At 40.6% G+C, this 13,980-nt stretch overlaps 1 protein-coding gene across 1 annotated transcript in view; it reads left to right on the forward strand.

Moving 5' to 3' along the window:
* Positions 1-13,980, forward strand: part of ABLIM1 (actin binding LIM protein 1) — a 162,889-nt gene that overhangs the window by 41,811 nt on the left and 107,098 nt on the right. The window contains exon 2 of the mRNA XM_050899019.1: positions 9,620-9,754. The gene's annotated coding sequence lies outside the window, so the exon portion shown is untranslated. The remainder of the gene's footprint in view (positions 1-9,619; positions 9,755-13,980) is intronic.

The following is a 13,980-nucleotide window of genomic DNA, read 5'->3' on the forward strand; positions in this document are numbered from 1 at the left end:
ATTTTGAAATAGTTACTGGATCTTCTTGTGTATGGTGAGTGTGTTGAAGGCATAACTCAAAATTATTTTACCACTTACAAGGCTGATAAACAGTTGCTACATGTTACAGACTTGCAGACGTCAGATGTGAGAAACATATGCTTAGCATGATGCTCCAACCCTTCAGTAAGGAGTTTTGAAGGGTGAATCGATTATCTTGAAATACTGTCCCTTAGTAAGTCGGTTGTGTAAGTAAATGCAGAGAACTTTTGCAGGTGTGATGAAGATCAATAAGGGCATTCTCAGAACATTAGATAAGACAGTCTGGGTTCACTATCTTTTTATCACCCAATTTGTATCATGATCTGTTTTGTGAAAAAGTTACTCTGTACTAATGTAGAAATATGGCAGACCAAATTCACTTTATGCTTCTTCCCTTTGGTTTGCTAACCACTAATCAGTAATCCATCTGTTAACAGTCGTGTTGAGTAATGCAGTTTTTGACTCAAAGACTGACTTAGCTCAGTCAACATTTGTTTCAACATCACCTGTTTCACAGCACGTCTTAGCTTGCTGCACACTTCATTGTAAGATTAGTGCCTTTTCATTACTGAAAATAGTGTTAAAACTGCCTATTGCTTTCCCTGTTTGAGCTTAAAACAACTCCTGATCATACTTAGTTAACAATCTGTTCATGCCTCTTCTTTGAAAGGATTATAATTTTTCTTAAACAGTAATTGTCATGTAAGATATGTCATGTAACAAATACAAATAGAATAATTTTGTCAAGTCATTTTGTTTCTACAGTACAGATGCTATAGAATGTGCTCTTGTTCACCTACCAAGTGACCAAAGGCAAACACGTATGGACAGACATGGTGGAAGTTGTTGTTGCTCAGCATATGAAGGGTAGTACTGCTGCTGTTTTAGAAAATGACAAATTCTTCTAAATAGACTCTGATGCTTTTGTACTGAGAACAGCATCAACACTACTGCTACAGCTTAACTGGATTGTAGAGCTGAGTTAGCAGTAAGGTGTGTTTGTACCTGACAAACTGAGAAAGTGCTCAGGCTCCTGGTGGGTTTGAAGCAAGAGTAGAATATCCCAAGGTGCCTAGGTAGTCAGGCATAAGTGCCTACTGAAAACCAGTAAGATTTATGCTTTGTCACTGAGAAACTGTGAAAGTTGTACGCTAAAGCTATAGAATATCAGAATCTGTGGTGTAATCCTCAGTGCATCCAGATAAGGTTATAACCCTTAAGTAAATGTAACCAAATTTTCTTAATCTCTCAATCACTATCAAAAGCATGGCAAACTGGATCCATCAGCACATTTAATCACAGAACAATCACAGATTTATTCTAGCACACAGACTTTTTATGTATGTTGTAGAAGGTGATCACTTTTCAGATAGGATCAAGTAGGTGCTGGTGTTAAGTATTTCCCGTAATACTGAACCATTCATATGCATAAATCTTTATAGGGCTGAGGCCTCAGGCCCTGATCTTGCAGACTGTTCTGTGGGGAATTAATTGCGGTATCAAAGCTCTAGATAACAGAAGAGGGATGGGAGAAGGATAGAAAACAGCAGGCAAAATACAGAGAAAATAAGCATGTTTGCAGTTGTGTTCTAAAACTATGAAACAAATGTGATTTTTTTTTTCCCCTGCTATATTTTAAAGCTCATTCTTTCCTAGCCTTTTTACACATATGTAGTATGTGGCACAAAGCTTTTTATTTTTGTTTGTAAATAACATAGCAGTCTTCTCACTTTGATTTCAAGTTACAGTTGTTAATATTTTGAGTTATTACCTGGCACTTGTTTCTCTAAATTTTTTATTTTATTCTGTTAGCTGCATCAGTTCTATCCATGTGTTATGCATGCTTACAAATAATTAGGGAAGTATTTAAATACTGGCTTTCTTATTTAAAATAGTATATGTTTCATCTTTTCTTTTTAAAATTTGATTTCTGGTATTGAAATCTTTGCATCCTATTTTCATGCAAATTAAGTTTGATATCTTTACTTTTCTCAACTGTTTTCTTATGAACTACCCTAACCTATCATCCTAGTTTAACTAGTTAAAGTTATTAATGTCGTTCTAGCTTATTTTTCCTTTTAAAGAATCTATTTCTCAAGATAGCAATGCAACCCATTTCTAGGCTGGACATGTGCCTTGTCCTCTGCTTAGTGTTTTGTGAAAATCTTTTAGTTGCTACAGTACCTGCCAAGCGGTTTGGGGATGTGTGGAGAGAATTGATACAAATCTGTTCATTACTATGTTGTAGTCAGCCCTACATCTGGCCATGAGATGCTATTTTGAGGATAGATACCTCTGGTGTACTTTGTTTATTCCAGCTGAAGAACTGAGGCTGAGAAGCATACGTTATGGTGATAATTGAATAGGATACACAAGAAAAGTGTCAGTTTTTCTTAGGTCTCCTGTTTGTTAAACAAGTAGAGAATAAGACCAGAGACAAAGGACTGGGGGATTAGTAGTACTTCTTTCTAGATCTAAACCAGAAGAGACATGGGCTATGCTATCTGTCTTTACACGGCTGTCTCACATAATCCAGCCTTCTCTCCTGCACTGTCCTACTTGCTAAGCTTTAACTTTCATCCCACCAACACCCCATAAAAAGGAGTGTGAGTTAACATGCGGGAGGGCTGCTGGTGCCTTGCCCTATCAGTATGAATGCATTGGCCAGCTAGTATGCTCACACACGTATGTGTGTACCATGTATCAGCATGATTAGGGCACTAGCTTTTACAGTGCCAAAAGAGATACTGTCTTGCAGTGTTCTGATTGCTACTGTGGTCCTGTTTGCATCTCCTGTTTTCAGCAGCAGGCTAATTGTAAGGGGAAAATAAAAATACTTTTATGGAAAATATCAGAAAAGATTTAAAAATTATGGCAAATACCTACAAGTTTAAGATTTATTTTTTTGCCCTGCCTCTTTTAAAAATAGCTACTCTGGTTATATGTAGACAGTGAAAGTAGTTTTAAGACAAATTGGCATGCTGTAGGAGTAATACAGATAAATGTACAGGAGAGACAGTTTTAAAATGATTCTTCAGATATGATTTGAATGGTAATAGTATGAGCAAGCTACAGTCTAGGATTTTGCCTTAGGCTTTTTCATACATGTGTAGACATGCAGCTCGCTAGTATCTCTTTATGGGAGTGCCTTCTTCCAGGATATCCTGGAATTCCTGAAGATCCCTCTCTGATACTTGTGGCTAGTGACTGCAGTAACTGCTTTATCTGTCCCTGACAGCTGGGTGGTTCGATTTCAGTCTCAGTCACTGTTTGGTCACCTTAGCTGATAGGATTCTTATAGATTTAAGATTCAAGAACTAAGTCTGCAGATAAGCAAAATGACACTGTATTTTTCCTCCCTTCTTTTTAATAGCTATTTCAGTAACTCCTCAAGGCTCCACTGTGCTGGGCTTTTATGAAAGAGGAATTCCTCAGAGAGTGTACGGGCTATAGACAGACAGGCTTTACAAACCAGAGGTTACAGACGTTCACCTCTGCGAGAAACACAAAGGACAGGAGAAAATTACTACTTCTTCTCTCTTTACAAAGAGAGCACGGAGAAGAAGTGATAAGCCAGATCTGGTTCTTGAACTTGGTTCTCTGGTGTCTCTCTAATGCCTTTCGTCCCAGAACAGCTTTTTTCACAGCTTGTCATCCTGTGCACAGTGCCTACCTGCCTACCTCTGTCCTGTCCCAAGCAAGCGGCTGCCCAGCTGGAGTAACAGTACAGCCACTTGACAGCATCAGAGGCTGAGGGAATTTTGATTTTGAAACCTTCAAGTTTTGAACTTCAAATCGTGTAAATTAATTTAAGAAATGATGGCCTCCAAAGCCGTATCAGGTATTACAGAGAGAGAGGGCAGAGAGCACTGCTGCCTGTAGGAAGATTTGGTTGCATTTACTGTCTTGGCAATCTCTAGCACAGTCATTTTACCTTCGTTCCTGAAAGCAGAAAGGAGTGAGGAAGTTTAAAACAGGCTAGCAAAAAATTATGCAATAGTTTCACACCATTAAATCTTTGCTTTATTTTTTCTTCTTAATAGTGCAGTCTTCAGCCAAGAAAACACAGCACCCAGCTGAAAGTTAGCATTTCAGAGCATGCTGTCTGTATTAGGCCACTCTTAAGATATAAAGGACATGGCTGTGAAATCCTGAGAGTCCCCTTGCCCGTGCTGCTATGGGCATAGCATGATCTCAGTGCTGTGCAAAAGAGCCCAGAGGTTGTGGAGCTAGGAGTCATAGAAATTGTATATCCTAGCATGAAGTTTGAAGTTACACCTGCTACAACATGGTTAGAGTTGACTGAGCGTAACTCCAAGTTTATTTGTGAAGGTAGGCATGCAAATGTGAAAAAGACAAAAATTCACTTCTAAAAGAACAGTAGCCCTCCTGTTTAAATTTAGAGGAATCTGCTTTTTACTTCAGTTTAGAGCAGAACTGAACCCAGCATATTTTGCTGTGACCTCTGCTTTGCAGCATACGCATAGCAAGGCATTTCCCAGAAGCTTCTTTCTGACTTCCAATAAAAAGCCGAAGTGTTCTGTGGCTTGCAGCAGAGACATGGAGTCTTGCCAGCAAGAATCTGCAGCGAAGAGTCACTTAGCTTGAGTCTTTGGTTTCCTAACAGTTCTGTGTTCAGGGAGAGAATCATCAGTAAGGGAGGCTGCAGTATTTATTTTCCTTGTTTTCTTTTATTGAACAACTGTTACTCTTCAGGTAGATGCTGTAATTTCCATTTCAGAAGGGTTTGGTATGAGTACTGAGGTCCTTTTTCTGGCTGATGCAGCAAAACATATAATTGCTATTAAACCTTTGTACAATGATCTGCTCTGCGTAAAGCACCACTGACAGGACAGTATTAAACTTTGCGCAGCAAATTAATTCCTTCATTTTGCTCAGAAAGTGCATTAGATTTCTCATATGAACATTGGGTTGTTATTGGTCTTTTCTATCTCTTTTTCTTTTTAATTGTTTCTTTTTCTTTGCAGATCTGGGATTATTTTGACATGTTTTGGTAAAATGCAGTAACGAGTACTCTCAAGCTGGTAGAGTTGCTTTGCATTTACATCAATATAGTGCGGTTGCAAAATTTAATGAAATCAACATTGCATGATTCACAAGGGAATGTAAGGAATGACAAAAATCATGGTGATATGTCTATGGAGTGATGTTAGCACAAAGCAAGACTCCAGTGACAAAGACTCTCTTCCTCATAGAAGAAGGTGCTATTGATTTTTTTTTTCCCTTTTCTTTTTTTTCCCCTGAATTAAACAATGTAATCCAGACTTCCCAGTTGTCCCAGTCAGTGTACATGTTACTCTGGGTAAATTGGATATTTAATGGGACATTGATTTGTCTTATTGGAAACCCAAATGAGCTTAAGAAAGCATTAATTATTCATTAATTATTCATTTAAGATGGTCTTGTAAGCAAGAGTGGAAGTCTCAGCCCAGCTTGTCTTGAAAAGTCCTTCTGTGTGTATCTCTGACCAGAGATTTTGTTCATCAATAAAGAAAAAAAAAAATGTCTTCAGGCAGTGCCCAGCAGCATTGGAAGTTAAAACTGTTATAAAGCAACCTGAAACTCTGGAAAAGTTTTATTGATGATCTCTTGTAATTAGTCTCTCTAAAATTGTAAAGACTATGACAGCTTAGACTTCTATAGGTACTGCAGCTTTCATAGTTAATCTTGAAAAGTGCTGAATGAATAAAAATAAGACTAAATATTCAAAGAAATTGTTGCATCTGTTTGATCTGTGTGCCTGCTTCCAGCATCCCTTTGTTCAAGCGTAGACACTGCACTAGCTTAACTAGAGCCAGTTTAAAAAAACAGTTCAGTTAGTACCCTAGGTACTTTTGATGGAATGACATTTGTTTGAAACTAGATCCGTTGCGTTAGTAGGCGTTTGCACTTTGCTGATGTGAGCTAGACCGATAGATACATTGTGTTTAATCTTACGCAAAAGGATCCATGCACCTTGTTATACTGGTTGGGCTAAACTGAAATAAAACCACATCTTGACTTAATCTGACACGGTTTGTATGTAGACAAGTATCAGTTCACATCAGTATACTGGAACTGGTAAATACTTGACTTGTGTTTATATTACACTACCCATGCAGTAAGTACGCACTTTATGATAGGAAGACAATTGTGAGCCCCAGTACTGAAGCAAGAATGTGTTACTCTGGTAGCATCTCTCCCTCAGAAAGTTGTTAATTTATGTTCTTTTAATTTGTTTTAATTTAGAAGATAGTCGTGGTGTTCATATATTTGGATTTGAAACTTCATTAAAGGTAACGCAGCTCCTCAAGTTAGTGTTTGTCCACTCACACACTTGCCAATGAATGCTGCTTCCAGAAATACGGCGGATGTGGCATATGTGACCATCAGGACTGACTTACTGTCTTAGGGGCTTATGCAACTCCTTCCATCCCAGTGCCTGGGAACCTTGTCATCTGTACTTATTATCACAGTAGGGTGAGGCTAACAGTGCTGTAACACCTGGTTCACAGCCAGGGACACTCAAGACACAGAGAAACTAAAACATTCAGATAACCTAATTTTAAGCTGATAGGTTACATGCTCAGAGACTTAGCTGAACTTAACTGTCTGACTTTTTAGAGTTAAGGGCATGCCATCCAAAGAGCCCAGATATCTGTTGTGGGTTGGAACCTGGGTTATCCAGATCCTAAATTAATACCCTGTCACTAATTATACTGACTGGAGTCTGTTATTGTCGTAGTCGTGATATAGAGTTGCCTTATTGCACCACTGCTGCTGGTGCATGGTGCCTGGGAATATATTCTCTAGTATGCAGTTGATGTGGGGAGCGTTGGTACAGGCAGAGCCCGAACTATTTACTGTCTCAAGATGTGAAATCCCTGTAAGGAGATGAGCCTAGGTCCTAGCTCAGGGTTTTCAGACCCAAAGCAGCTCACAATTTACGTGCCCAGTAAGTGGGCTGGAATTCAGTCAGAAACATTTAAATAAGCTGCTTGTAAAGGTATTTCTCTTTCTTTAATTCCCTGTTCAGTCCTCACTGGTAACTATAAAGGGTCACCTCTGCCACTGAGATGCCTTGTGTCTATTGCATATATCCAAAGGAAAAAGCTTGCAAGCAATTCCTTGCAGGAGAACAAAAGTCAATTACTCAGTCTTGACCTGCAATGCCAAATTGAGGCCAGTAAGACAAGCACCATAATTAGCTTCACTTAAGAGATCAGTCTGGAAATAGCAACTAACAGTATTTGTATTCATTTAAATGGCTGTAAAGGCAGAACTGGAAAGAAGTCGCATCATTGGACCAGTCTTGAAAACATTTTTTTACTAGCTAGTAAAGAGCAAAAACTTGTGTTTCAGATCAATACCAGAAGATCTGGAACCTGGCATGCATAATATGTTAGGCTGTCCTCCACATGTGAGTTTGAGAGAGCTGAATGTTGCAGGTACAGATTTCACGCTGCACCATATAAATCCTAGGGAGCATTTGCCCAAATGCTCGATCCAGTTCCTCATTTGAGCAACTTTAAAAGTCCATTCTGTTACCTTTTCTTCAGTTGGCATCAGGCCCATCTCAGGCTGTCTGGCTCTGAGAGGGAGTTTTCCTCATAATAATTTAATTTGCTAGCACTTGTCTCTGTCTCTTATTTTCTTTCTTTCTTTCTCATTCCATAAACTATGTGTTTCCCTGGTTACAAGTTAATAGTTAATAGTCTTGTTTGGAAGAATAATAACTTCCATTCTAGAAATAGTATTGCATTGCAGACTATTAGGTGAGGTTCACTCAAGGCAAGGCATTCACTGGGCTCTTATTTAAATGGAGCTGCTAATTGAAATACTGGTTGGCAGTACCAACTGCATTCTGTTCACCAGTATGGGCTGAATAACTGCTCAAGGGAAATAGTTGAAATGAAGCTACCAGAGCAGGAGGTATTCAAAACTTCGAGCTTGAGTAGAAGAATTCAGCCATTTTCTTTGAAGATTGGGGGAGGGTGTGTGTGTGTGAAGAACAAAATAGCGGGTGCCATATTAGTTTGGCTAGATTTACAGCAGAAATTATTGCTTGGAATATTTGTTGTCCTCTATTCTTGATGCTGTTACTCCTGTAATCATATATTAGGCTTTTTTATAATTAATCTTGTACTTATATAACGCAGAATGATAGCAGGATTTCTTCACTAAGGCATTTATAAAGGAGAGTAATATAGAAGGATTTAATGAAGCAATAGGGCTTTTTCCCTAGAAATTCATTGAGGAAGGGGAGGAAACTGGTGCAGTAAATATGAGCAAGGTATCTGTTATGTTGCTGCATAAGCAGTAACCTGAAAAAAAAGCATAATCCTGGCTGGGGAGATGTCAGAAATTGATCAGGAAAGGAAAAGAGCTCCAGAAAACACAGAGATAAAATAATGAAGATGATTCCCAGTGACAGTGAGAGTGATGTAGGTGTATCAGCAGTCAATCCTTTGCAGGCCAGGAAAAGCAGGACAGGAATGGTATAAAGACAGAGGCATGGGTAGAGAGGTATGTTTTCTCTGAAATGTTCTCATGAGCATCACTAGTTTGAGAACAATATTACAAGGAGGACAACTTTCTACTGCTAGAATGGGATGTGGGAGGGAGATTTGAAGGAACATAGTTTTGTTTGGGAACATTCTGGGTAGTACTTTCCACTTCAGACAATACAGTTGAGACTCAATCTTGCTCTAGCTTATACCTGTGCATTTCTGTTGGGGCCCCAGGCTGCCACAAGACACATCTGAAGAGAAAGTTAAACATTTTTTATGGAAGCCAAATGTGGAGCAATAAAACTTTTATTATGACAATGAAATACACAATAAAGCTGACACAAACCTTTCCTGTTCCTATCCAAGCTCTGCTCAGGGCTGTGGGATAGCTGATCAATTGCCAGTACCTGGAATTTTGTCTCCCCGACTATATTGCAGATGCTTTGGTCATTTCTGTCTACTCATAATATCTCTAATTTACACGCAGAGAGTCATTTCTGCTAGAATTAATGGGAGTAGAAACAAATAACGTTGGCTTCTTGTCTCTTCAGATGTGCTTTCCCTGTGTTAGGTATGTCCTGTAGCAAAATGGTGATGTTTGTAATTTCTATTTAATATAGTCATTTGCATGCAAAGTCAGGCTGCCTGGTTCATGTGGTTTCCCAATACCTGATTTGGAATTGCTTTCCTTTCATTCTTTTTGCTTTGATTGTATTCTTTCTTGGATTAAAATAGCCCAGTTCTTGTTGCCTTGTGTGCTCATTGAATGGTTTGCACACACTCATGTTCTTGGGAAGAAAAGCTTAGGCATTCTGAAGCACTCTGTGGCACTGAAAGTGTGGAGGGAACTTTTCCTCATCTTTCTGTGGCAGCCTCAGTGGAAAGAGGTAGCAGTTGATGTGAATGGCTTAAACTACTGGTGTATGAAAAGGCTATATTTAAAAAAAATGGTGGTGACTTTTTAGATGAGCGTAAAATGTGAACAGATACATTTGTATCGTGATGAAAAGTGTCTGAGAACACAGATTTATGTACAGGAGAAAATATTCTTTTTGTCTGGGTTTAAATCACATTTTTTTATTTTACAGTGGCCCATCCTCAGGAGCCTCACCACCCCTCTGAAAAGCCGGTCATCCACTGCCATAAATGTGGGGAGCCATGTAAAGGTGAAGTACTCCGTGTTCAGGCCAGACACTTTCACATCAAATGCTTCACCTGCAAAGGTAAGACCTTGATATTCATCTGTTAGAAATGAGTCAATTTGTGCAAACGTACCTTGAACCAGTGACGAGAGGTCACGCTTCCTGCAACTGGCCAATTACAGGATATTCTCGTTGCTCAGTATCTGAAAGATTTGTGGGTGGGGAGGGTAAAGAATGGGGGGTGAAATGGCTGAATCGCACATGTACAAGCAGCAAGGTGATCAGCACCACATAGAGCAAATTCAATATGCAAACATCTAGAATTTAATTGAATTATATGAGACATTTGGTTTTATGGGGGGGGGATAAATTTGTCACCACTAGAAGACTCAAAATAGCACATTCTGCTCTGAATACTTATGTGTTCATTCTTTTTCCTTTCTACTGTTCACTGGGTGCAAGCTACACAATAGATAATTATACCTGAAAGAGAAGAAAAAAAAAATCTTAGCTCTTTTTAATATTATTTTCAATTTTATTTGCTTCGTACAGTTCTATGTAGACAGTCAGTTTCACATATTTTCCAAATAGTGAATTAGGCCATAATTAGACTCTGGCTGCATGGAATTTTTTTTTTCTGTTTATTTTGGGAAGCAATAGAACAACACTAAACATCCAAGCTGAAATGACATATGGAGAGTCACAAAAGAAAGAGAAAGTATAGCCTGAGCAGCCACTCAGAAATCCAGTGTAAATAGCTGACTTGGTTTCAAATGTTGTATTGTATGTATTTCCTGTTATTTCCATATATGGGGCGAGGGTATGTTTAGATTGTATAGTGTGATGGCGTGAAAAGGAATATAGCATAAGAATACTTAAGAAAATTATGTCTTTTTGTAGTTTTTGATCTAAGTGGTTTTTCAAGGATTTGGATAAATCTGGATTTATTTTTTTTAAACTGTTAATAGCAACCACTGCCTTTCATTAGGGATAGTTATGAAGATTAAGCTCCTTTTAACTTAATTGATTGCTGAAAGTAAGTACCTGCCTTCAAAAAAACCCACCAAAAAACCCCCTGATGGATACTGACATCCGAGAGAAACATGCGGGGTGGTCGCTGAGGAGTGTGTGCTGGGGTGAGGGGGAGCCTTAGCCACAGGTGGTGAGGTGCCTTCAGTGAGCAAGCAGTGCAGAGGATCGTTACAAAAGGAAAAGGAGCAGGAGACAAGGGATATCTGTAAGCAGCCGTGCTGACACCGTGACCCTCAGAAAAAGTCAAGCTGGAGTTTTTAGGCTGAGTGGCCAAAAAAATTTTCTTTACTTGCTTTTCTTGGGGTTGGATTTTGCCTAAGTTCAAGAAATAGCAGTATGCACACTCATGTGCACACTGTATGTGTGCATATCTATACATACTTGTGTGTATAAGTATGTACATATGTGCACACACACTTGCTGAGGGCCCCCGTTTTGCTGGGCCTTCAGTCTGTGGGGCTGGGCCTCCTCTTTCTCTGTGTGGGCCTCCACCTCTCCCTGGGTCTCCCTCCACTCTCTGGGTCTCCCCTCCCACGGGCTGTGATTCTCTGGGCATCCCACTCTTTTGGGGCTCCCACCCCCTGCGGGCCTCCCTGACTCTCTGGATCTCCACCTCCATGGGACCTTATCCTCTGAGCCTCCCACTGCTTCAGACCTCCCTGTGTGAGCCTCCCTCCCTTTCCGGCTCCCCCTCGCTTGGTCTCCCATGCTTTTGGGGCTCCCTGACTCATTGGGCCTGCCTCTCCATGGGCTGGGATTTTCTGGGACTCCCACTTTTATGGAGGCCTCCCCTTTTTTGGAGCCTCATTCTCCTGGGGACTCCACTTGTGAGCCTCCCACTCGCTCTGGGCTTCATTGACTCTTGTTCTCAGCCTCCGAGGGCTTTGAGCCTCTGAGCCTCCCAACTTTTTGGGGAGGCCTCCAAGAATTTTGGGCCACCCCGACTCTCTACAGGCCTCCGCTATGTAAGCCTCCCACCTTTTTATTGGCTTCCCATGCTTTCAGGCGTCCTACTCTTTCTGGGCTCTGCTTCCCCCCCACCCCAAAATGGGCCTCCCACACATGCACTCATCGGTCTTCCACTGTGTGAGTCTCTCCCCTCTCACTGGGCCTCGCCCTCTGTGGGCCGCCATTCTCTGTGCCTCTCCCTTCCTTTTGGCCTGGGCCTCGTAGTCTTATGGACCGCCACTGTGTGAGCCTCTCCCAGTCTCTGGCCCTGCCCCTCACTGGGCCTCCACTCTGAGCCTTGCCCTCAGATATAAGTATCTCTATATTTTTATATTTGTATTTATATTTGCCTAAAAGGTGTGAGGAAGCTGCATGGCAGGCAGCTGGGTTACTGGCAGAGCTTTGTCTCCTGTCAGGAGAGGCCTCCTGTCCGCCCCAGTTCTGCAAAGGGGTTCTGAGGCTTTGGGTTGTGGAGCTGCCTTGGGAATGCGGAGAGCCCTGCCCGCTCCTCAGAGTGAGGACCTGAGAGGCTCTCAACAGCTCCAGCTCATGCCACTGAGCCCTCTGTGACCACCACAAGGACTCACTGTGGTTTTTTACAAAAAAAGAGGTTTAATGAAGCATTAAATAATTGTAAAACTACTCTTTCTGAAATCATCACCTTTGAAGATGGGTGTTCTGAAGCAGGAAACAATCCTGACTCCTTCATACAGTTTCTGTTTAATGGACAACAATACAGAGTTGGCTGAGTTAAGCAACCGCAGTACATAGGATGAAAGGTGAGAATATGGAGAAATATGTAGGCCCATGTGAAACAAGGGAAGTGTTGCTCCTGTACAACCAGCATCTGCCGCATTCAGTCCTAGCGTAGCATAGGATAGATACAATGAAAGGGCTTCAGGCTTGAGGTGAACGTGGCGGAGCTGGTGGTGAACCTGGAGAAAGGTGCTGGAGTAAAGCAGAGTAACTGAGTAACTAAAACAGAGTAGTGGAATCTATACTACGGAGTTTTTCGCTTCCTTTAAACCTAAGTTATCTTTTCTGAAAGTCCGTATCTAGCACATACACTGCAGATCCAGACTGTGAAAAGTGCCTCAAGCCTAGTCCCTGAGTTTCAGTTATTTCATGTTCCAAATGCGGGTGGAATAGTATAGTAGTGTGATTGCTGTAACTCTGTTCTTCTGCTTCCTAAATAGATGGGATATAGCAGAAATTACAAATATTTTGTTTTCCTATGTTACTAAAGGTTTTTTTAAAACGTCACGTAGTTATTTGCATGCTGAAAAATGAATGGCTAGAATCTAAGAAATTCTGTGGTTTTGTTAACCTGTGGTTTTCAGTTAAATACAGCTAGATAGCTCAAAAAATACTTAACTTTCTCCTGGATATTGATGTCTTTCATCTGTGTCAAACTGGAAGGGTATCAGCCTGTCACGGAAGGCAGAGAGGAGCACTATCTGCACTATTCCTGAAACACTTGGGGTAATGCATATGTCTTTCTGTATTACAGTTGCTGTGTTTCAAGCAGTACTTGGTGTTATATAATCCTGAAGCAGTTCAAAACCAGCAACAAGTTGTTTCTTTTACTGTTCTGCCTGTAGTGAGTAGTGGTCTCAATTTACAGAAGACACTGGATTAGGGTATTTCCAGCAGCAGACCAGCTGAGACACTTTGAGTCATGAAGGAGATTGGTAATTCAGGCTAGGCAGCAAACAGTGTGCCTAGGACCTCCCGATAAAGCAAGGGGGCAGATGGAACAGGGCTCTGCAATTGTTCTCCTGCTGAATGCACCAGATTAGTGTTGCTATTTTGGGGGGGTCTAATTTCTTTTTTCACTTGCTTTTTAGTTACTTACTTTTTAGTTTTTTAGTTACTTTAGTTTAGTTTACTCATATGCTGCTTTTGTGCTTTTACTGTTATGTTGCAAGGCTGGGTCTACTAGGATACTTTTTTTCCCCCCCCCTTAGGGCAATATCTAAACTCGTTGTGGCTTCTGTTTATGGAGATATTTCCAAGCTGATGACAGTTTAATATTCTGTAATATTATTGACCTCATCACTGCTTGCATGAAGATCACCAGAGAAAGGAGAGCTAGAAATATCTCTCTCCGATGGAAATGAAACTATGATTTTTATCATTACCTTGTTAAGGAAACTCTGAGCTTGTGGCAAGTGACTGGTTGCATATGTTTGCTTATTGTTTAGGAGAGGGGGGTGACAGTGTGGCTTCTGCCTGTTTGTAGTATCTGCACATCCCAGTTTGAAATGAGGCCAGTGCTGAATCTTAGAGACTTTTCTCTTGCTGTTCATTCAGTCTGTGCCTTATTA

This window comes from Gymnogyps californianus, chromosome 6 (assembly GCF_018139145.2).
Source record: "Gymnogyps californianus isolate 813 chromosome 6, ASM1813914v2, whole genome shotgun sequence".
Classification (NCBI taxonomy): domain Eukaryota; kingdom Metazoa; phylum Chordata; class Aves; order Accipitriformes; family Cathartidae; genus Gymnogyps; species Gymnogyps californianus.